At 36.9% G+C, this 25,556-nt stretch overlaps 1 protein-coding gene and 1 pseudogene across 1 annotated transcript in view; one reads left to right on the top strand and one right to left on the bottom strand.

The window, feature by feature from the left end:
* Positions 1 to 25,556, top strand: part of DTWD2 (DTW domain containing 2) — a 172,252-nt gene that overhangs the window by 82,051 nt on the left and 64,645 nt on the right. The window lies entirely within an intron of this gene.
* Positions 23,743 to 24,172, bottom strand: LOC105715297 (mitochondrial intermembrane space import and assembly protein 40-like; annotated as a pseudogene).

Below are 25,556 nucleotides of genomic sequence, written 5' to 3'. Positions count from 1 at the left end.
TTTGTTTTATATTTTGCTGATTAGACTGTAAATTCCATAGGAGCAGGATTAGGTTGGTGCAAAATTAATTGCTGTTTTGCTGTTACTTTTAATGTCTTACTATATTTACTGTAGCCAAGGATTTTGCATTGTTACCTGTGCTCACTGTGCTCCTTAAACATTTAAATAAGTAATGAATATAATTGATATAGGTGTGTCTTGGTGGTTTGTGCTGCTGTAACAGAAACCACAGACTGGGTATTCTGGGTCTCATTTCTGGAGGCTGGAAATTCTAATATTAAGGCACTGACAGGTTTGGTGATTCTGATTTCAAGATAGTGTGCTTTGTCCTCAACTGGTGAAAGGTGGAAGGGCAAAAAGAGAGTAGGAGAAAGAATCTACTCCTAGAGCCTATTTAATAATGATGGTATTAATCTCTTCATGTGGTGGAGCTTCATGACTGAAATGCTTACATTAGACCCTACGTCATAACATTGTCACATTGGGGAAGTTTCCAACACGTGAATTCTGGGTGACACATTTAAACCAGAGCAAGGTGACACATTTAAACCACCAAGGATACAAAACTGCCCTAGGCCTTTATATATCTGCTAAAAAGGTATACTTAAGGGCAGTGAGACAAAATCATAAACATAAAATACCAAGAAAAGGGTGGCCGGGTAGGGTGGCTCACGTCTGTAATCCCAGCACTTTTGGAGGCCAAGGTGGGTGGATCATGAGGTCAGGAGTTTGAGACTAGCCTGGCCAACATAGTGAAACCCCATCTCTACAAAAATTAGCCAGGTGTGGTGGCGGCCACCTGTAATCCCAGCTACTTGGGAGACTGAAGCAGGAGAATCACTTGAACCTGGGAGGCGGAGGTTGCAGTGAGTCAAGATTGCATCATTGCATTCTAGCCCAGCTGACAGTGTGACTCGCTCAAAAAAAAAAATGAGTTCATACATTAATACATATTAATTTATTTCATTTATATTTATTTTATGCTTGGTTTCTTTTTTTTTTTGCTTTTTTCCTTCTTATAAAATGAAAATAAAACTATACTACCAGCCTAATTAGCAGTTTTTGTTGGTTGTATTGTCATATTTCCATCGTTTATAGTCATTACATTATTATTTTCATATTATATAGCTTTCTTTGAAAGATTAAACAGTTATATTTGGTTTTGTAATCATGTTTGCCAGTTATTTAAATTGTGTTTAAATTGATTTATTGCTCACTATTAGTACTTTTTTCTGTAGTTTCCCAGTTTTTATGACTTCTTATGTTTATTCACTTTTTTAGTTAGCTAGACTATGTTTTTAACACAAACTTCAGGAAGATATAAAGATTTCATTCACTTCTTGAACTCTCATATACTTAAGAATCTTTGTTCTTGTGACAAGTGAAATACAGTTTGGTTTGGCATGTAATTCTTAGTTAACATCTTTTTAACTTTAACAATCTATAGACCATACTCACTGATGAGTCAGAATTCTCCAGAGAGACAGAAGCATATACACACACACACACACACACACAGCACACACACACACACACGGTTCATGTGACTGTGGCTTGACCAAAATTTGCAGAGTATACCAGTAGGCTGAAGACCCAGGGAAGAGTTACAGTTTGAGTCCAAAGGCAATCTGCTGGCAGAAGTCCTTCTTGCTGAAGGAGCTCCAGTACTTTCACCCTTCCCTAATGAGCCATATCCCTGGTCCCTATCCTTTGAAGCTAGGCTCAATTAGAAGATCCTTTAGCCCATTTATGCCTGAGGTTGCAATTTTTTGAATTACAATCAGACCTTGGCAATGACCTTGAGCAGTAGGATATAAATAACTCCCACATGCTTAGCATTCCAATAATGGAATACTAGGCATAAATGGGTTAAGAGTGCCTTCCACTTAGTAATGAGCCCTAACTATACTTAAACTAGTTGTCAGCACCAAGCGTCGACATTCATTGTGGTTCATATTAAATTGCATCTTGTTGTTAGCTCTGGTATGTTTAGTTTGTGTTTAGGACTTTTCTTGTTTTCAGTATAGATCCATTCATTCACTGATTAATCTGTACATTTGCCCAATTCATTTGCAGTTCAGCTACGTTCCTTTAATGCTATAAGATACTGGTGAATTCTATTGTTTTTCTCTTGGAGTTTATAGTAAGCTGGAGAAAAAAGGCAAAATAATCAGATAATAAATAAAATATTGCCATATGTATTTCAAAGGGAACCAGCAGGGGACTGAGATAGAGAATACCTGGAAAAGAGAAGGCCTGTCAGAGGAGCTTACATTTGCTCTGAGTCCTGAAAGATGAGGAGGAATTAGTCATGAAAAAATTGAGGAAAATATTCCAGTAGAGTAAAACAATATGGGCAAAGGACCTGAAATGAAAAAAGCTTAGCATGTTTGAGGAACTGAATGAAGACCAGGGTGGTTGGAGCTTAGTGAGAGAGGGACAGAATGAGTCAAGATTGGCTTGTAGGGATAGGTTTAAGCCAGATGCAGGACCTCATGGCCATAGTAAGAAATTTGGGTTTTTTTTTCTAAAGGTACTATGAAGCCATGGGCATTTGTTGTTTTTGCTATCTTCTGTACAGTTCTCCCTTCCTTTGAAACATCACACTGCTTTTGCTTTGGGTGGAAATCATCCCTGTCATTTTCAGTCCAAGTACTTCTGGTGGAGATTTTTTTAATCCAGCCTCTAGGCTACAGTGATTAGTTCAGAGACAGATCTGTGTCCTAAATCAAAACGATTATATTTAATCAGAGTGAATTTGGGATTTCTGTTTGAGACAGGTGTCTGTTAGCTTACGTTATGTCTCTGTGAGAGTAGTTACCAAACAGTGCCCCTCTGATGGATGAATTATAGAAAGGTGTCCTCTTCTGCATAACTTGCTGAAGATGCCTTGGTGTGAAAAAAAATATGCCTCTTTCTCATAGATGCTAGAGCTGAGTGATGTGTTGGTTAGATTCAGTTGCTTTGCTCGCTAATTTTGGTACCTCGTGTAGTGCACTAAATGCACACCCACACATTTCTATCCCTGAGTAGGGATAGAAATTTGGAGTTGCTGATGGCCATCTTGGCACTAGGGAGAGTTGTTCTGTGAGAGCAGAGCCAAGTACAGAGATAATAGCTAGAAGGAGATTGGGTCCCACCGATACTATTTCACTTCTTCTCCAGCTTCATCCATGTTGTTGCAAATGACAGAATTTCCTCCTTTTTTTTAAGGGTGAATAATATTGCATTATTCATAAATATATATTTATGCACACACATACACAAACACAATGCAATATTATATATATATATATATAAAATATATATGCACACACATACACACCACATTTTGTTTTTATCTTTTCTTCCATTGAAGGATATTTAGGTTGTTTCTATTACTTGACTATTGTGAATAATGCTACTGTGAACATGGGAGTGCAGATGTCTTTTCATGATTCTGTTTTCAATTCCTTTGGATGTATACCCAGAAGTAGGATTGCTGGATCATATAGTAGTCATATATTTATCTCTTTGAGGAACTTCCTTACTGTTTTCCATAACACTATACCAGTTTACCTTCCCACCAACAGTGTATAAGGATTCAGTTTTCTCCACATCCTTGCTAACGCTTGTTATCATTTGTCTTTGCTAATAGCTATTCTAACAGATGTGAGGTGGTATCTCATTATGGTTTTGCTTTATATTTTCTTGATGATTAGAGATTATATGCCTGTTGACCATCTGAATTTCTTCTTTTTGGGTGCTCCAGTGGCACAATCAATTAGTGTACAGTACTTACATGAATTTCTTCTTTTGAGAAATGTCTGTTTAGGTCATTTGCTGATTTATTAATTGGGTTGAGTTCTTGCTATTAAGTTATATAAGTTCCTTATGTGTTTTGGAGATTGACATTATCAGATATATGGTGCTGTGGTCTGAATTTTTGTGTCTCCTCAAAATTTATATTTGAAACCTAACCCCCCCAACATGATGGTATTAAGAGGTGGGGCCTTTGGGAAGAGGTTAGGTCATGAGGCCTCCGCCTTCGTGAATTGGATTACTGCCCTTATAAAAGAGGCCTGAGGGAGCTTATTTGTGCTTCCCCTCATTTGAGAACACATAGAAGGTGCCATCTATGAGAAACAAGTCTTACCAGACACCAAATCTGCTGGAGTCTTGATCTTGGACTCCCCAGGCTCTGCTCCAGAATTGTGAAAGATAAATTTCTGTTGTTTAATTACCCAGCCTAAGGTAATTTGTTATAGTAGCTTGAATGGACTGAGATAAAAATTGGTGCGGAGAAGTGGGTTGCTGTTGTAACAAATAGCTAAAAATGTGGAAGCAGGTTTGGAACTGGGTAATGGAGAAAGTCTGGAAGAATTTGGCATACATGCTGGAAAAGGCCTATACTGCCATGAATGGAGCATTAAGGACAATTGTGGTAAGGCTTCAGAAAAAGATAACTGCAGAGAAAGCCCCAGTTTTCTTAGAGGTGGCCTAAGCAATCATGATTAAAATGTTAGTAAAAATATGGATAGTAAAAGCCATTCTGATGAGGTCTCAGATGGAAATGGGAAGATTTTATTGGAAACGAGAGGAAAAGCTATTGTTATAAAGAAACAAGCCCTTGGGAGAACTGTGTTCATGTCCTAGGGATTTGTGGAAGGCAGAACTACTGAGCAATGAAAAAGTGTATTTGGTGGAAGAAATCTCTAAGCAAAGTGTTGAGAGTGAGGCCTGGCTTCTTTCAGCTGCATATAGTAAAATGTAAAAAGATAGAAACAAATTAAAGATGGAATTTATAATCAAAAGGGAAGCAGAACTTTTAAAGATTTGGAAAATTGTCACCCTGGCCATGTTTTAAAGAATGAAGAAGTGTGTTTGGGAGAGAACACCGATGGTGTGGCTGAATGAATGAATGCTCACATGTTATAAGGAGATTGGTATGGTTGGGCAGAAGCCAGGTACTGTTCACCAAGACCAGGAAAGAATAACCCTAAAGTCATTTTGGAGATCGTTGGGCCTGCTACTCCCATCACAGGCTTCAGTAAGTGAATATCTTTACTTATGTGCAGGAGGAGAGCACAGATGGGCTGACTGGGGGCATATTGTAGCATGCTATGGCACCAGGTTTAGTGGAATGGAATGCTAAGTATGGGGGAATACAGTGGCTCCAGGTCTGAGGCAGGGGCACAGTGTCTTGTCATTTCAGGCAACTCTCTGCATTATTGTCAGCTACGTAGTCATTGGTGGCAAGAATTGCAGGAGGTCCTTGATATCTGTGAGGGCTGTTTGGACTTTTATCTGTGCTTATGGATCTGACACTGGGGCTTCAGGCCTGAAGTGTGATGTGTGCACTTGCAGGGTCTAATTGCGGGAATGTGCACACTGGTGGAAGCTGGACTTGGTGGCAGAGCCCTGGGTTGATAGTGGACATTTGTGAGGTCGCTGCCCTGGTTCCCAGGGCTGGGTTGCCCATGGTATTGCTTACTAAGGTAGCTTAGGCAAGTGGTGTCTGAGAAGGTGAAAAACTGGTAGGCCCTTGATAATAAAAGCTGTCAGGGGTCTGCAGTGGCTTGGCTGACTGTTGGTTTCCTCAGTGATGAAAACTTCTTGGGGTCTCTGCAAAGCATGGCTCTGGGGTTCATGACTGAACATTTGAGGGTCCTCAGTGCTCAAAGCTGTGGGGTATCTGCAGTGACCTCAAAGGCTGTTAAGTTGAGTCTCTCCATGTTGAAAGGTATTAGAGTCCTTTGCTGAGAAGGCCACCACCTGCCATGTAGTTGATGCCAATAGCCTACACTCTTCTTTGTTCCTAGCTGTTTCCAGATGACTCAGCTATGATGGTCTCCTCTTTAATCTGGGTGGAGTATAACAAGCAGAACCCTGAAAGGCTGGAGAAACCGGTTGCTTACCTTAATCTTTTCTTTTGTGAAGGGAACTCTTGGGTCAGGGAGTTTCCTTGTATTGCTAAGCATTGCTGGTTTCATTCAGGAAAAATGAGACCATTTTTCTTACCCTCTTTGGGCAGTTGTTTTTGGGCTTTTGCTCTGCTGTGTTGCTTGCTGCAGCTTCTTAACTCAACTCCTGAGCTCTTTTAGGGCTATTTTTGTTTATGGATAATAGTTTTTTGTGGGCAGAGGAAGGCTAGGATCCTCTGCTTTGCCATCTCACTGATGTTCTTCCTGATCAATTCTGTTTTAGCTTAAGTGATTTGAGTTGAATTTTTCATCACCTGCAACTGAAATGTTTTAACCAGAGGGGTAGTGCAGTCTTCAGATTACATTTTCTTCTCTATTACTTTTGTTCATTTTGATGGATATCAGTGAGTTGTTGTTTTTTTTTCCTGTTGCTGGTGGTGTGGGGTGCATTTGTTTTGTTGGTTTCCCTAGAAGTTGGTTTCCCTTGCATTAATAATTCAGTATCTACAAATTAGAATCTACTCATTTGCTGTTTGTTCAAGGCTATATAAGACATGGCTTGACATCAGAAGATATACATTTAAAATCTGTTTTCTTAATTACTAGCTGTTTGACTAACACAACTCATTTAATTTCTCTGAGCTGTAGTTTCCCCAGAAATTCAATGAAGCTTGGGTTTTTTGTTTTTGTTTTTGGCACTCATTGACATATCTAGGGCATTGGATACACTGGCTGCCAGCTGTTTTAGCTCCAAGCCAGGCATGTATGAGGGAAAATGAAAAATCAGGGAACTCACCCGTATCGCTCCTTGGTCCTGAGGATCCTGAAGTCCCTAAGCAGTCTTCTGTCTTCTCTTCACTTTTGAGTCTTTTCATGTTATTTTTTATATGTAATATCCAGAATTTTTTTGTTGTACTCAGGAGGAAAAATAAGGAAAACTACATCTGTTTCATCTTTATGAACATAGAAGTCCTGACCTCATTTTTAATAAACATGAAATTAAAGAATTTTAGAGTTGCTTGGTATCTTCACCTTTAAGGCAAGTTTATATAGTCCTGTGATGGTTAATTTTATGTGTCCATTTGAGTGAGCAACTGGGTGCCCAAGTATTTGTTTAAACATTATTCTGAGTGTTTCTCCAAGTATTTTTGGAGGAGATTAACATTTTTATCAATAGAGTAAATTGTCTATAATAGAGCAGATTGTCCTTCATAATATGGGTGGGCTTTATCCAGTTAGTTGAAGGCCTGAATAGAACATAAAGATCAGCCCTCCACTGAGTAAGAGAAAAATTCTCCAGCAGACTGCTTTTGGACTTTATCTGTGCCACTGACTCCTAGGTGGCCTTCAGACTGAAATTGCATCATTGAGTTTCCTGGGTCTTTTTTTTTTTTTTTTTTGAGACTGAGTCTTGCTGTCACCTGGGCTGAAGTGCAGTGGCACAATCTTGGTTCACTGCAGTCTCCGCCTCTCGGGTTCAAGTGATTCTCCTGCCTCAGCCTTCCGAGTAGCTGGGATTACAGGCATGAGCCACCATGTCTGGCTAATTTTTGTGTTTTTAGTAGAGATGGAGTTTCACCATGTTGGCCAGGCTGGTCTTGAACTGCTGACCTCAGGTGATTGCCTGCCTAGACCTCCCAAAGTGCTGGGATTACAGGTGTGAGCCACCATGCCCAGCGTCTTGGGTCTTGAGCCAGCTGGCTCACACTGTAAATATGGCCAGCCTTCATAATTACGTTTCAATTCCTTGTAAGAAATCTCTTTCTTTCTCTGTATATATCCTCATAGTTCTGTTTCTGGGGAGAACACTGGCTAATACAGGTCCAAAATAACCACTTGGAATGTTGAACAAAAATTAATCCCAATGCAGTTAAATGAATTCCTAATTAGGGTCAGCTGGTTAATGGCAAAATTATATTTGAAAGGAGAGATGGGGAAACTTTCTAATTCATAGGAAATGATATTGTAATATACTGCATGGTGCACTTGATGTGAATACCTTTAAGCATAGTTTCCACTGGAGCATGGTTCTGTGGGTTATCATTTAAGGTAAACAGGAAAATTTCCAGGTAAAGAAAGCTATGTTAGCATGGTTTGTCATCATATTCCCAGTCTCATTTTCTTTGCCTTTAGAAAGTCTAATGATTGTAATTTGTCTCTCTCATTCAGTGTCTAATTACCTTTTCTTTCCATAAAGTCTGTTAAAAATAAGATGTAACATTGCCTTATATTTATTTTGAGTCGCTATAATTCTTTTTCCATTTTTTTAATCTACATGCAATAAACTGCACATATTTAAAGTGTACAGCTTGCTAAGTTTTGACATACATATGCACTTGTAAAACCATTAATGCAGTCAAGATAATGAAGATATCCATTACTCCCTAAGCGATTATCAGGGGATTATCTGCTTGGTAATCTTTTCTTCCTACTCTTTCCCCATCCTTAGGCTACTGTGATCTTGTTTATGTCACTATCTATTAGTTTGAATTTTATATAAATATAATCATATATTATGTACTCTTTATGGCTTTTGATTCAGCGTAATTATTGTACAATTCATTTTTGTTGTATGTATCAGTTCATTGTTTTTATTGCTTAATAGTAGTCCATTGTTTGCATATTCTACAGTTTGTTTATCTGGGCATCTGCAAATAACCATTTGGGTTGTTTTCTATTTTTGGTTGTTACAAATGAAATAGTTATGAACATTCATATACAAGTCTTTGTGTGAACACATGCTTTCTTTTTTTTTGGGATAATTTCCTAGGAGTGGAATGTCTCAATTCTATGGTAGGTGTATTTTAAACTTTAACAAACCAAAATGTTTTCAAAAATGGCTCTAGTATTTACATTCCTACCAGTAGTTTATGAGAAATCTTGTTTCTTGTTATCTCCAGCAACACTTGGTATGGGTGGTCTTTTAAATTTTTGCTATTCTAATAGTTAAGTAGGGATATCTCATTGTGATTTTAATTTGCATTTACTGTGACTAATGATGTGGAACACCTTTTCATTTGCTTATTTGTCATCTTTGGTGAAGTGTACATTCGCATCTTTTGCTCATGATTTTATATTGTTTTGTTTTCTTATTAATGAGTCTGAGAATTCTTTACATGCTCTGGATACAAGTCCTTAATTGCATATGTGATTTGCAAATGTTTTCTCCTACTCTATCTTTTTATCCTCTATGCAGTCTCTCGAGATGTGCAGAATTTCTTATTTTTGATGAAATTCAGTTAATCAATTTAAAAAGTCATATACATGATTTTAAAAATAAAGAATCTACCAAATTAGTTAGCTCATTTTACTTTTATGCATGAAGGGTAGGAAGAGATAAAATTTTAAAGCCTTTCTGGTTAGCAAAGCCATATATATAAAAAAAAGTTATTTTTATCTTCAGAAATAGAAACGTCATTAAAATAGTCTTACCAGGGCAATCACTTTTGAATCTAGACAACCAATTAAAAACCAGAGTGTTTTAGATACAGGTTAGAATCACAGGTCATAGTAAGATTCTTTGAATCCAGATGGCTTCAGAAACAAATAACATTTGTAAGAACTGTTATATCATAGAAAATAGAACAGGATGATTTACAGTTATAACTTTGTAAACAGCTTCTATACTAGATTTATGATATTGTGAGTGCTTTCAGTTCTGTATCTTATCAGGACAAGCCTTCTTACTCATAATGTTCTACGCTGTGCAGCTGCAGAGGAGAGAGCGGGAACATCTCTTCTCATCTTTCTGAGACTCTTTTCTGAATTCCTAATTAGCAATTCCTCCAGTTGTTAATTAGGAGGACCTGTGTTAAAAGAAATTCCATTAGTTACCAGTTCCTTGGAAAAAAGAGCATTAAATATTTACAATGTGAAATAAAAAAAGAGAAAATATGTTTTAACAAATCAAATGTGGGTAATGTTTTAGTTTTAAAACATATGTTTATACGCATATACATTAATATAATACACACGTACACATGTACACACATATACATAAATACGTGCATATGCAGTTGTTAGCAGAGGTTGCTCTAGCTTTTGAGATTTAAATAAAATTGTGTCAAGCTGTTTATCAAATATGCTTTGGAAGTTTCTTGAAAAAATGTTATGGTTACCTTTTAGAGTTCCTGTGCTGCTAAACTCTTACTTCCTTTGAATGTTCTCCGTTCTTTGCTACCTGCCTATTCAGAGTTGTAATGTAGCTCCTTTGTTACAGTTTACCTAGTATCACTCTGAGAAAGCCTTTGTATATGTAGACTTTAGTGTATGTCAGAGTAGTCAAGTGATGAGGGGAGGGTTGTAACAAGGTAAACTATTCAAAATTGAATGTTGAATAACCCTGTTCTTTCTCCACATGCTACCAGTTGTATGTTGCCATATGCTCTTTTTCTCTACATGTCTGTTTCTTCTACCAATTTCTCATTTTATTTTCTTTTGCTTCTTAACTTGCCACTATTTCCAAATTCAGGAGAGACACTATTGGTCTTTGATTCTCTGTCTATATAACCTTCTTATCTAAGGAATTTTTCTAAACACACGTAGAAACCTTAATGTCAGTCGATTAATAAACAGTAAAAAAAAAATTTACTCCTGCTACATAAAAGTGTATGAATGTACATGTTACACAAAAAATGGTACCATACTTACACATATTATTCAGTAATTTGCTTTTTATTTTTATACTATGTCATGGATATTTTTCTATGTCACTCTAGTACGTAAGTATGATAATATACTTAGCTATTCTTTTTATAGACAGTGAGGATGTTATTGGTATATTTTAGTGAATATCTTTGAACACATTAGCTGTTTGAACATGTGGGTATTTTTATTAGATTTCTAGAAGTGAATTTTGGGTTAAAAGGTGTGTGTATTTTATATCTTGAAGGATACTGCCAGATCAGTGTCCACTAACAGTCTGTGAGAGCGTCTGTGGTCTCATAATCTCAACAGCCCTGGGTATGGATTATCACTGTAATTTTTGTGAAGTGGTATCTGATTATTATTTTAAATGTCTTTCTAACTGAATCACCAATCTTGGTGTTACCCTAAATTTAGTACACACACTATAGTGTGCATTAAAAATGTTGGTTATTATTCTAAATAAGGAAATACAGAGCTTGTAAGCCTCTATCCTTTTGACATAATTTCATACTAATATATATGTAAAATTCTCTAATATGAATGCTGTATTTTTAGAGATAACAGTTATTTCTCTTTAACTCTTATTTCATTTGATTGAATTTCAAATATATGTAAGTAGATAAGATTATGATGACAATAAGATGGTAGAGATTTTATTATTTCCCTTTCGTTGTTCCTCTTAACTATTTTACATTTCCAGGAAATTCAATTTTATTTTTAATGGGATTTCATCTTCATAATGACAAAATATAATGTTTGTGATACTCAGTGAGCTTTTAAAGAACATATGTGGGTGGTAAGAATCTGCTTAACATAGTTAGCTAGAGATTTGGAGATCCTAATATTCTCCTTGAAAATTCTGCTTGGCTTCTGGAGACAAGATCATACTTGTATTAGTATTTTGAAGCCACCTTCAAGTATAATTGAGTTTTCACTGTGTGGAATTGGAATCTTTTCAACTCTTTAACACTGATTAATATTCCCACTAGATTAAAGTTTTCTGATATTTCAAGAAAAACAAAGCAAAAGTTAAACTATGTGAAGGAGGTTATTACTCCTTAGTTAATAAGGTATACTTTATCCATTTGTCACTCATAATTTCTGTCCCTGTCTTTTTAGACAAATATTATCAATATTTTTTATACTTACAAAAACACATTGATAATGATTAACATTTGTGTAGCAGCTTATAGTTTTCACAGCTGTTTAATGTTTATCTTGTTTCCCAGAAAAACCTTGTAGGCAATATTTTTGTCACTGTTAGAGGCATACTGACTTAAGTTTTTTTTTTTTTTTTTTTTTTACCATTTTAGTACAATGAGTATTAATAAATGAATTTTTGTTGAAAAATGTGGAATTTTAGGATATATTATTTTCACTAGAACTGTAATTTTAAATATTCTTTTAATGACTAAGTTAAAAACATAGAAATTTATTAGCACTAAAATCTGGTTTTAATTATGATGTGATACAACATAGACATAGCCAAAGGATGTAATATAATGTCAGATATTTTTAAAAGATCATGTAGTAATACAAAACTATGTGGCATAAAAGGATATTAACAACATTGTATGATTCATAAGCTTAGAGCATCTGGTCCTTTGATATCTAACAGCTTTGCATATAGTCTACATCTCAAGTCCATATGGCAACCATTTGTGTATACATGGTAGAAGATATCTCAAAAATTGCTATATGAGTAGTTATTAAGAACACTGAAAATAATATGATGATTACCATAGAGATTAACAGGCTTACTTTTTCCAAATGGGTGTTTGCAGGGGTGATTGTGATTGAAAAAAATTTTTTTCTTGTTTCTACTGTTTATATTGTTTTTACTGTTTACATTGATATATTTAAAAACATACATATTTTCTAAGTATAAAGAAACCCCATTGAGATAATTGTGTTGAAGAATAATTATGATAAATGTGTGGATATAACTAAATTTAACTGTAAAGATTCCGTTATCTGAAGATGTAATTATTTGACTTACAGAAATCTGGGTACTTTTACCAGTTTGTGATATATTATGTGATGTATTTTAAAGTAAAACAGATTATGGTTGTTATATATTCATGTGCATCATAACTTTAGCTGTACATTCCCACAGATGTACCAACTTATATTTTACTAATTCTATACATATTTATTGAGTTTCTGCTATGTTTCAGGTACTATTTAACACAATGGATTTTTTTTTTTCTTTTTGGCTTTGAACATTTGATAATTGATATTTCAAGTAGCATGTTTGTAGCCTTCCACTATTCAGTACTTTGTCAGTTTAAATAATTGTATTTTCCTAACTTATTTTGTTTCTCAGGATCACTAGATACAGTGATATGTGTTGATATAAGGTGAGATAAGGGATTGTTATGTGATTATATAGACACATTATCATAATATGTTTAATGGTAAATTGTTCAAAATAATAAAGTAATTAAGTATGAGTTATTAAAAAGAATTGGAGGTTATAGTCAATCACCTGATTTAATTATGAGTTTAGCTTGGGTTAAAAATAAACATTTCTGAGCCAGATGCAGTGGCTTGTGCCTGAAATCCCAGCTACTTGAGAGGCTGAGGTGAGAGGATCATTTGGGCCCAGTCTGAGCAACATAGTGAGACCACCATTTCTTAAAATAATAATAATAATGATAATAATAATTCCCAATTAAATCCTTTTAATCTTTTGATAATCTGAGGAAATAATCAACTTTATGGATACTTAGGACACATTTAATTATTATTTTAATTTCTATTGACAGGTCTCGGATTTAACCTGCAGCCCATGGTAACACTTACACTAGATACTTTTTTTTTTTTTTTTGAGATGGAGTTTTGCTCTTGTTGCTCAGGCATGATCTCGGCTCACTGCAGCCTCCACCTCCCGGGTTCAAGTACTTCTCTGCCTTAGCCTGCTGAGTAGCTGGGATTACAGGTGCCCGCCACCATGCCCAGCTAATTATTTTTGTATTTTTAGTAGAGGTGGAGTTTCACCGTTTTGGTCAGGCTGGCCTCGAACTCCTGACCTCAAGTGATCTGCCCACCTCGGCCTCCCAAAGTACTGGGATTACATGCATGAGCCACTGCACCCTGCCACTAGATACTTTCTTAGCTGGATACAAAGTATCTTTTTCCTTTAGGCCCATATGGCATACTCTAATACATTATGTACTAATATGTGGCATTTTCTTAAACTACATGAAAGTTTTGACTTAGGCAAGATAGCAAGCTTTAGAAAAAGAATCATCAGAGAGGCATTCTAGTACCTGTTTTAATTTGATTCTAAGTAGAGAAGATCAAATTTTTGAAAATGATACTGATTAGAGATTGTGAAACTGTATTGTCTGGTTTTCCTCAAATTTAATTGTTTCACTGTTCCTCATTGTTTTTGTTATGTTTGCTGAATCCCTGGATTTTCAGGCATACTGACTGTGTAATGTAAATACTTATATGTGTTTGGAATTCTTCCTGCCCCATTTTTTTACTATTTAGAATATTATCATGTAAAGGGAAATCATAGGGTGTTGATTGTCTTGTGACTACCAAAAAATACAGGTAAAATATTTTAGATAAAATACATAACCTGAATGGTATTAAAAGTTCTAAAAATCTTTAAGTAATTATAAATGTAATTATATTTATATATTTTATAATATAGTTGAATCTTCAAAGAATGTAAAAATTTATGTGAATACATAAATATTTGGGCAGTGATAATTATTCCGATAATCATTATCACTGAGTACCTCCACTAAAAGTATAGCAGGAAATATGATTTTGAGTCATTTTTTTTCATCACTGGTTTTAGGTTAATCTATTAACCCTGTCATCCAGTCTATCTTAAAACAGAATACTTTATCAGGATTATGACTGTAGTTTTAGATAAATAAAAGTTTTTTTTTTCCTATAAAGTGAGCGCTCCTTTATTCAGCTCACTGCCGCAAGTTTACCCTTGTTTTCTTCATTCCTGTACCATCTCTGTTAAGTTGCCTGCAGTTTTCTAGCATTATTGTCTTTACATCTACTGATTTAGAGATGTTTATATGACAAGTAGCTTTTTTTGATATTTGCATTTAATGTAATTAAGGGAAAAAGTTTCCGGAAATATTAAGCTAGCAAGTTATTAACACTATTCATATTAACACTTTAACACTATCTGTAATAGCCCCAATTCCCTCAATAACAAAATGAACAAATGGTGGTCTATGCAATGGAATGCTCTGTAGTAGTAAAAACTAAACTATGCATAGCAACATGAATGAATTACATAAACATAATGTTGGTGAAAGAAGCCAGACATAAAGAAGTATGTCTTGGTCAGATATGGTGGCTCCCGCCTGTAATCCTAGCATTTTGGGAGGCCAAGGTGGGCGGATCACTTGAAGTCAGGAGTTTGAGACCAGCCTGGCCAACATGATGAAATCCCCTCTCTACCAAAAATAAAAAAATTAGTCAGGTGTGGTGACATGCGCCTGTGATCCCAGCTACTAGGGAGGATGAGGCGGGAGAATTGCTTGAACCCAGGAGGTGGAGGTTGCAGTGAGCCGAGATCACGCACCTGTACTCCAGCCTGGGCAACAGAGTGAGACTCTGTCTCAAAAAAAAAAAAAAAAAAAAAGAAGCGTGATTCAATTTATATAAAGTTTAAAACTGACAAAACTATGGTTTTAGATGTCAAGGTAGTTTCTTTTGCAGGGGGGCACAATGACAGGAATGGAGTATGAGAAGGTCTGTGGATTCTGGTTATATTCTGTTTCTTGACTTGGGTACTAGTTACACAAGTGTGTTCGTTTTGTTGATTCATGGAGCTGTACAGTTATGATTTGGGCACTTCTGTATATATATTCAACTTCCAGTAAAAGCTTATATATACAGTCAGTGCTTGTTATTTTTGATAGTTAGGTTCTAGAAAGTTGCTGTGAATACTGAACCATTGTCCCTGGGAGAAATACAGGATTAGGTTCCTGCCAACCTTTGATCACATTTTAGTTAACCAAGCAATACAACGTGGCCTTGTTTTATGTGTGTTACTGTTTATATACACCTTATTTTGTAAATATCCTGGATTCATTAACATTAAACCATGCCCAATAACTATAACCAAGCACTATAACTCCTGCCGGAATTAAGCTTATCTGACACGTTTTTTTCATGAGACACCTCACAGTTTTCTTGAGCTCAGGAACACCAGACAGCACTTCAGTGCTACAAGTTGGGGGTTACGTAGTGTCATGTAGTGAAATTGCCAACAAAAAGCACAACAGTGCAAAATGTGGCACTAAGTAGACTGTGAAAAGGACATGTGTTTACAGTATGAAAACTGAAACAAGGCAGAGCATCACTTGAGTTCTACCTGAGCTGAGAATGTACGCATTGGGCAGCTATAGTTTTTGCTGTTCTGTGCTTCTACATGTTGGGGTTATACATAAATTCTAGTAAGCAGGTGATTTCACAGATACAGAATTGGCAAATAATATGTAAATATATACCTGCTAGTACCTCGGTAAATATTTACTTCTAAATCAAGTGTGCAAGTGGGCTAAGGATAACTTTTTTCCTTTTAAACTAAATGTTTTTAATAACAATTTTTGTGATCAAAATTAGAGTTCTAGAGTGATTTTATGAATTTTTTGTGTCATACTATAGGTTTTTATAACTAATTTTTGATGCCAAACTTTGGGATGGAGTCTCTTACTTTGTTGCCCAGGCTGGAGTGTAGTGGTGCGATCTCAGCTTACTGCAACCGCCGCCTCCTGGGTTCAAGCGATTCTTCTGCCTCAGTCTCCTAAGTTGTTGGGATTACAGATGCCTGCCACCATGCCCGGCTAGTTTTTTTAATTTTTAATTTTTAATTTTTTAAAAATATTTTTAGTAGAGACAGGATTTCACCCTGTTGGCCAGGCTGGTCTCGAACTCCTGACCTCAAGTGATCTGCCTACTTTGGCCTCCCAAAGTGTTGGGATTACAGGCGTGAGCCACTGTGCCTGGCCATAAAATTTATCTTCTCATTCTTTGCTAATCAGGGATTCATTGTAACATACACTAGTTTTTTTGTTTTGCTCAGTAGCAACTGACCATTAAATGATTACATATCAAGTGATGCAATACAGTTTCTTCAGAGTAAAATTATATCAAGTTTCACCTAGAAGACATCATATGTACCAATATAAAAGACTGAGATTAAGATTTTTTTTAGCTGGGCACGGTGACTCGTGCCTGTAATCCCAGCACTTTGGGAGGCCAGGGCAGGTGGATCACTTGAATCCAGGGATTCAAGACCAGCCTGGGCAACACGGCAAAATCCCATTTCTACTAAAAGTTTAAAAAATTAGCCAGGCATGGTGGTACATGCATGTGGTCCCAGCTACTTGGGAAATTGAAGTGAGAGGTTCACTGAAACTCAGGAAGTCAAGGCTGCAGTGAGCCATGATTGTGACATCACTCCAGCCTGGGCATGGGAGTGAGACCCTGTCTCAAAAAAAAAAAAAGATTTAATTTTCAAATATTAATTTTACTCTGAGGTCATATGCAGTGGTACATATTTCAAAAATAATATTACATAGTACATTTGTTTTACACAAAGTTTCCTTTGAATTACTTTTAATTTCATTTTCTGACAGAAACAGGAGATACACCATTTTAGATCAGGTCAGGCCAGTGGTTTGTGTGGTCTGTATTGTTTTTAACAATGATGGGTGGCTATTGTTGCCGTTATCTGTTGCTGCATGTGCACACAACAATTAACATAGCAGGTCGGAGGCTACTCTTCTTAGAAACATGCTTAGAAGGATGACCTTTGTCTGGCATCTGAGAATGTGAATGGTAAAATTCCTGCACTGATACAAAGCTTTCCCTAAGTGATAGGAGTGGCTCACTGTGCCTAAACTGTTTGTGCAAAGAATGATGTATTTGAACACTAGTCTTCCTCTGGGAGTCTGAAATTTTGATGCATGCCAGTCAAAGGGTGCCTAGGTGACTAACCTCCAATAAACCTCAAATTAGAGACACTATGTCTCTAATGAGCTTCTTTGGTAGTGACACTTCACACATGATGCAATTCAATACTAGAAGATTTAAGTAAATACATCTTGTGTGATTTCACTGAGAGAAGACACTTGGAAACTTGTGCCTGTTTTCCTCTGTATTGTGTCCTATGTGTCTTTTCTCCTTGCTGATGTTGCTTTGTATTTTTTTGCTGTAATAAATCTTAACCATGAGTTCCATTGTATACTGAGTTCTGTGAATCCCAGAGAGTCACTAAACCTGACGGTGGTCTTGAGTACCCCTGAAATATTGTGTAACAAACTCCCACAAAACTTAGTGTCTTAAAGCAACAGTCATTTAATTGTGTCTTAGGAATTTAGTCATAGTTTGACTTGATGTCCATAGAGGTTACTTGGTGGTTTTCATCTAATGGTTGGGCTGGGCAAGAGAATCCAAGACAGCTTTATGCACATACCTGGTGCTTTGGCAGGTTGGGTGAAGGGTTGTACTCAGTTGGGGCCGTTGACTGGAATGCCTACACATGGCCTCTCAGTATTGGAGCCATGAAATGCCAATTAAGAAATCAGATTACCCTGACTAGGCAGATCATGCATTCAATAATCTTATACATCTGAAATAACTAATATTTTTATTCTTAGCTCTGTTAATTTATGTAATGAACTCCCTATTTTGCCACATATTTTATAAATATGTTGTGTTACTCTTTAGAATTTTTCCCTAAACCACCTTTTCAAGTGTTGAGGAATTTCTTTTTCATTCTTTGAATAATTTTCTGCTCATGTTATCTATACCTTCTCTGATTTTATTAACATGTAACATCCTTTTTTGTCCCTTATGTTTCTAAGAGAATTAATGTTTTTATTTTATCCTCCTCAGAGAGTATCTGTTCTAGTTGTTTTTATCTTAACCTTTTTCAGACTCATGTTTTTCATCTGAAAATGAAAAATCTGACCTACATGTAGTATTACAGGCTCAGATGTACCATAATTTTTATTCTCCAGAAGAACTATGGAAGCATGAATTCTCTTTGCAGAAAACATTATTGCTTTTATTACTGGAAGTTATTCTAACTTAATATGGAAACTTTTCCAACCTGTGATTAGAAATGTTTCCTGTTTATTCACTGGTTTCTAGTTCCTAAGAGTCCTTGGAGCCTTCTTTATGAATCACATGAAAAATCCTTGAATCTTATCAGTGGTTGTTTCACATGTTAACTCATAGTTTGATATTTTTACATTTGAGTATGTTCAGAACTACTAAGTGAATGTTATTCAATCATAATTTATTTATATTCAGTAATCATGTTTATTTTTAGTATTAACAGCAATAGATATATTCATGGGACATTACTGCATATGAGAAAATAATTTTATATGAATTATATAATTTCATTCCTTAAACAAATTGTAAGGTGGTTTGAATAAGTATTATTATTATTATTATTTTTAATATATATCTTATTGCACTTTAGGTTCTGGGGTACGTGTGAAGAACATGCAGATTGTTGCATAGGTACATACATAGCAATGTGGTTTGCTGCCTCCATCCTCATCACCTATATCTGGCATTTCTCCCCATATTATCCTTCCCCAACTCCCTACCCACTGCAATCCCTCCCCTAGTCCTCCCCAACAGATCCCAGTGTGTGATGCTCCCTTCCCTGTGTCCATGTGTTCTCATTGTTCAACACCCACCTATGAGTGAGAACATGCGGTATTTGATTTTCTGTTCTTGTGTCAGTTTGCTGAGAATAATGGTTTCCAGGTTTATCCATGTCCCTAAAAAGGACAGGAACTCATCGTTTTTTATGGCTGCATAGTATTCCATGGTGTATATGTGCCACATTTTCCCTGTCCAGTCTATCGTTGATGGGCATTTCGGTTGGTTCCACGTCTGTGCTATTGTATACAGTGCTGCAATGAACATACATGTGCATGTGTCTTAATAATAGAATGATTTGTAATCCTTTGGATATATACCCAGTAATGAGATTTCTGGGTCAGATGGAATTTCTATTTCTAGGTCCTTGGGGAATTGCCACACTGTCTTCCACAATGGTTGAACTAATTGACACTTCCACCAACAGTGTCAAAGTGTTCCTATTTCTCCACATCCTCTCCAGCATGCATTGTCTCCAGATTTTTTAATGATCGCCATTCTAACTGGCGTGAGATGGTATCTCAGTGTGGTTTTGATTTGCATTTCTCTAATGACCAGTGATGATGAGCATTTTTTCATCTGTTTGTTGGCCTCATATAGGTCTTCTTTTGAAAAGTGTCTGTTCATATCCTTCGCTCACTTTTGAATGGGTTTGTTTGTTTTTTTCTTGTAAATCTGTTTTAGTTCTTTGTAGATTTTGGATATAAGTCCTTTGTCAGATGGGTAGATTGCAAAAATTTTTTCCCATTCTGTTGGTTGCTGGTTCACACTTATGATTGCTTCTTTTGCTGTGCAGAAGCTCTGGAGTTTAATTAGATCCCATTTGTCTATTTTGGCTTTTGTTGCCAATGCTTTTGGTGTTTTGGTCATGAAGTCCTTGCCTGTGCCTATGTCCTGAATGGTTTTCTCTAGGTTTTCTTCTAGGGTTTTTATGGGGTTAGGTCTTATGTTTAAGTCTTTAATCCATCTGGAGTTAATTTCAGTATAAGGTGTCAGGAAGGGGTCCAGTTTCAGCTTTCTGCACATGGCTAGCCAGTTTTTCCAACACCATTTATTAAACAGGGAATCCTTTCCCCATTGCTTGTTTTTGTCAGGTTTGTCAAAGATCATATGGTTGTAGATGTATGGCATTGCCTGTGAAGGCTCTGTTCTGTTCCATTGGTCTATATCTCTGTTTTGGTACCAGTACCATGCTGTTTTGATGACTGTAGCCTTGTAGTATAGTTTGAAGTCAGGCAGCGTGATGCCTCCAGCTTTGTTCTTTTTGCTTAGAATTGACTTGGCTATGCGGGCTCTCTTTTGGTTCCATATGAAGTTTAAGGTGGTTTTTTCCAGTTATGTGAAGAGGGTCATAGGTAGCTTGATGGGGATAGCATGGAATCTGTAAATTACTTTGGGCAATATGGCCATTTTCACAATATTGATTCTTCCTAACCACGAGCATGGAATGTTTTTCCATCTGTTTGTGTCCTCTCTTATTTTGTTGAGTAGTGATTTGTAGTTCTCCTTGAAGAGGGTAGTTCTCCTTGAAGAGGTCCTTTACATCCTTTGTAAGTTGTATTCCTAGGTATTTTATTCTCTTTGCAGCAATTGTGAATGGCAGTTCGTTCTTGATTTGGCTCTCTTTAAGTCTGTTACTGGTGTATAGGAATGCTTGTGATTTTTGCACATTGATTTTGTATCCTAAGACTTTGCTGAAGTTGCTTATCAGTTTCAGGAGATTTTGGGCTGAGACGATGGGGTCTTCTAGATATACTTATGTTGTCTGCAAAAAGAGACAATTTGACTTCCTCCTTTCCTATTTGAATACCCTTTATTTCTTTTTCTTGCCTGATTGCTCTGGCTAGAACTTCCAATACTATACTGAATAGGAGTGGTGAGAGAGGGCATCCTTGTCTAGTGCCAGATTTCAAAGGGAAATTTTCTAGTTTTTGCCCATTCAGTATGATACTGGCTGTGGGTTTGTCATAAATAGCTTTTATTATTTTGAGATACATTTTGTCAATACCTAGTTTATTGAGCATTTTTAGCATAAAGGGCTATTGAATTTTGTTGAAGGCCCTTTCTGCGTCTATTGAGATAATCATGTGGTTTTTGTCTTTGGTTCTGCTTATGTGGTGAATTGCGTTTATAGACTTGTGTATGTTGAACCAGCCTTGCATCCCGAATCTACCTGATGGTGATGGATAAGCTTTTTGATGTGCTGTTGCAATCAGTTTGCCAGTATTTTATTGAAGATTTTTGCGTCTATATTCATCATGGAAATAGGCCTGAAGTTTTATTTTCTTGTTGAGTCTCTGCTGGGTTTTGGTATCAGGCTGATGTTAGTCTCATAAAATGATTTTGGAAGGTTTCCCTCTTTTGGTATTGTATGGAATAGTTTCAGAAGGAGTGGTACCAGCTCCTCTTTGTACGTCTGGTAGAATTTGGCTGTAAACCCATCTGGACTCGGGCTTTTTTTGGTTGGTAGGTTATTAATTGCTGCCTCAACTTCGGGCCTTGTTATTGGTCTATTCAGGGTTTTGACTTCTTCCTGATTTAGGCTCTGGAGTGTGCAAGTGTCCAGGAATATATCCATTTCTTCCAGGTTTACTATGTGCATAGAGTTGTTTATAGTAATCTCTGATGGTAGTTTGTATTTCTGTGGAATCTGTGGTGATATCCCCTTTATCGTTTTTTATTCCCTCTATTTGATTCTTCTCTGTTTTCTTTTTTATTAATCTGGGTAGCAGTCTGTCTATTTTCTTGATCTTTTTAAAAAACCAGCTCCTTGATTTATTAATTTTTTGAAGGGTTTTTTGTGTCTCTATCTCCTTCAGTTGTGCTCTCATTTTAGTTATTTCTTGTCTTCTGCTAGCTTTTGAGTTTTTTTGATCTCGCTCCTGTAGCTCTTTCAATTTTGATGATAGGGTGTCAATTTTAGATCTTTCCTTGATTCTCATATGGGTATTTATTGCTATGAATTTTCCTGTAGACACTGCTTTAAATGTGTCCTAGAGATTCTGGTACATTGTGTCTTTGTTCTCGTTGGTTTCAAAGCACATCTTTATTTCTGCCTTCATTTCATTGTTTCCAGTCATCATTCAAGAGCCAGTTGTTCAGTTTCCATGAAGCTGTGCGGTTCTGAGTTAGCTTCTGAATTCTGAATTTTAATTTAATTGCACTGTGGTCTGAGAGACTGTTATGGTTTCTGTTCTTTTGCATTTGCTGAGGAGTGATTTATTTCCAATTATCTAGTCAGTTTTAGAGTAGGTGTGATGTGGTGCTGAGAAGAATGTATATTCTGTGGATTTGGGGTGGAGAGTTCTGTAAATGTCTGTTAGATTTGCTTGGTCCAGGTCTGAGTTCAAGTCCTGGATATCCTTGTTAATTTTCTTTCTCGTTGATCTAATATTGACGATGGAGTGTTAAAGTCTCCCACTATTATTGTGTAGGAGTCTAAGGTTCTTTGTAGTTCATTAAGAACTTGCTTTATGTATCTGGGTGCTCCTGTATTGGGTGCGTATATATTTAGGATCATTAGCTCTTCTTATTGCATGGATCCTTTTACCTTATGTAATGCCCTTCTTCATCTCTTCTTATCTTTGTTGCTTTAAAGTCTATATTATCAGAGACTATGATTGCAACTCCTGCTTTTTTTTTGCTTTCCATTTGCTTGTTTAATGTTCCTCCTTCCATTTATTTTGATTCTATGTGTGTCCTTGCAGTCAGATGGGTTTCCTGGATACAGCAAACCAATGGGTTTTTACTTTTTATCCAGTTTGCTACTGTGGTAATAATTAGCTGCTCACATTTCAAGAACATTGCACCCGACAAGACTGAGAGCCAGTGTGAACATGGGCCCAAACCAGGGTTTTTGGAATAATGAGGAACAGCAAACCAGCCTCTCCCTTCACTTAGAAAGAGACTATGAATGGGAGGGTCCAAATCTTCATTGTCCAAACATAGAAAACCAGGAACTCAATGCCAACATGGAAACCAAAATGTATCAGGAATGAAGTACAGTACCCCTTCACATACTCAACGTCAAGATGGATTTGCACAAATTGTATCTGACCATCTGGCCTCTGCTAGTAGATATGGCCCCACGTCAGCATTTTTAAAAGAAGATGTTTTTGTTTCTATTACTTGTATTATTTCCCCAAGGGGTATAAAATCTTCTAAGAGGAATATAATGAATCAGAATAAATCAGCTCACTTACAAGAAATGTTCCTGGGTAATGGTTTTTGTTGCCCAGCTTATTCAGCACATTATTTAAAAGTGGCAAAATTCAGGGCAATCTGAGAAGAGAACAAAGTGGTGGCTACAGGTTTAGGTAGGATGCACATACAACCCCCATTTTTTTCAGTGTATATGTCAAGAGGTCAAGACCCCTGATTATGAAAATAAGTTATTTTGTATATTACAATGCACAGGAGAACAGAGGGAAAGACTCTTTTTGAAAGGTGACTGAAAGGCATCTTGCAAAAAGTCCATATCACCGAAGTGAAAGGACTGGAGCCCAGTGCCTTGTGGCCTTCATTAACTTGACCGCACCTCTTCTTTGGTTGTAGTGGCCTTAGAGGGAGCTGTTTCTTCTACTTGTTCTGCTGGCTTCCTCTTTTCTTCCTCTTCCTCATCCTCATCCTCTTGGGAATAGAGGTCTGGTTATTTCTGCATGCATTCCTGCATGACTCAGAACTGGTCTACACAGTCTGACCCCTTGATCTCCTCCTTGCTATAGTGGAAGTAGGAAAAGCCTGGCTTGAACTGTTCCCCACAGGGGTCTCTGGCCATTCCCCCAAGGCATGGGCAGTTAACAGTTAATGTTTCCATTTGGCCGTATCAATCCATGCTCCTCGTATGGATCATTGCGGTCATCAGCCACCAATTCTGCATTGCTTGGAGTTTCATGGTCTTCTTTGGTTACAAATATGATTCGATCCTTCCCTTCCTGCCGGCAGTAGAACATGGCTGCAGCCTGGCTTTGAGACCTTGCAGAAGCAGCGGCGGCAGCTGCAGCTTCACGCCAGGACCTCCCTGAATAAGTATTATTAATGGTTCCATGTTATGTGAGGAACTGAGGTTTGGTGGCAGGGTTGGGGTAGGTTTATCAAGTTTGAAGAAGGAAGGACTGGAATGAGAATGGAGTTCTTATGACTCCAAATTCCACGGCTAGTGGCCTTACTTGTAATGCCTCTTCAATTTTAGGGACACCAGTGCTTTCATCCTTAGTCCTAGTGTTTTAATTGTTGTTGTCATCATTAGTCTTCATCAAGGCAGGCAGGATAACATTTGCTTCAGAGTTTGGAATGTTTTGATGCCTGAAGCTTTGTATTTAGAGATTTGGGGTGAGCTTGGAACACTCATGATCACAGTGAGCTTTCCTTCTGCTTTCCCTCATTCGGAATGCTGATATTTCAGTCATCTAATATTACATTCTATTTCTTCCATTGCAACTTAGACTGTACCTTAAATCATCACCTTCTCTAATTCCTGTTCTTACTGGATCACTAAATCTCCACCCACTTGTTGGGATCTTTTTTTTGAGACGGAGTCTCGCTCTGTTGCCCAGATTGGAGTGCAGTGGTGAGATCTTGACTCACTGCAACTTCTACCTCGTGGCTTCAGGCAATTCTCCTGCCTAAGGCTCCTGAGTAGCTGGGATTATAGGTGCATGCCAGCACGACTGGCTAATTTTTTGTATTTTTAGTAGAGATGGGGTTTCACTATGTTAGCCAGGATGGTCTCGATCTCCTGACCTTGTGATCCACCTGTCTCGGCTCCCAAAGTGCTGGGATTACAGGTGTGAGCCCCTGCACCCAGCCAGTATCTTGTTTTAAAGATAGGACTATGGTATTATCCCCCAGACTCTTATTACCTTGTCCCATATACTACTTGGAGTTATCTTGGCTATTAACTACCATTTTGTTGTCAGTAAAGACATGGTAATTTGAACTGTTGGCTACTCGCTTTTGAGGCAAGTGGATAGTCTGGAGTAACTTATACCCTTCTTCTTCCTTTTCTATATCACTGTATGTTGAAATTGAGACCATAGTAAGAACTTCCATGCTTCTTCCATTGGGATATGCTACCATCTTAGAAAATTCTAAGTTATTAATTTGATGTAGAATCTTCGTACTTACCACATTTTCATCTTTTCCATTTGAACTATTCCTATTTAAATGAAATTGAACATTTAGAATCTTGTTAAAATAGTAATTCTCAATCTGAAATTTAAAGGAATGATTAGAACCGGTCTTTCATTTCCAGGTAGGTGGTAAGTGAAGCTAGGCTATGAATGATATTATCTAGAATGAGAATATGGAGTAAAAAGAAAAGAATATTTAAGATCG

Source organism: Aotus nancymaae, unplaced genomic scaffold (assembly GCF_030222135.1).
Source record: "Aotus nancymaae isolate 86718 unplaced genomic scaffold, 86718_ANA_hifiasm-v0.15.2.pri h1tg000064l_0, whole genome shotgun sequence".
Taxonomy (NCBI): Eukaryota; Metazoa; Chordata; class Mammalia; order Primates; family Aotidae; genus Aotus; species Aotus nancymaae.
This window is presented reverse-complemented; position numbering and strand designations above follow the sequence as displayed.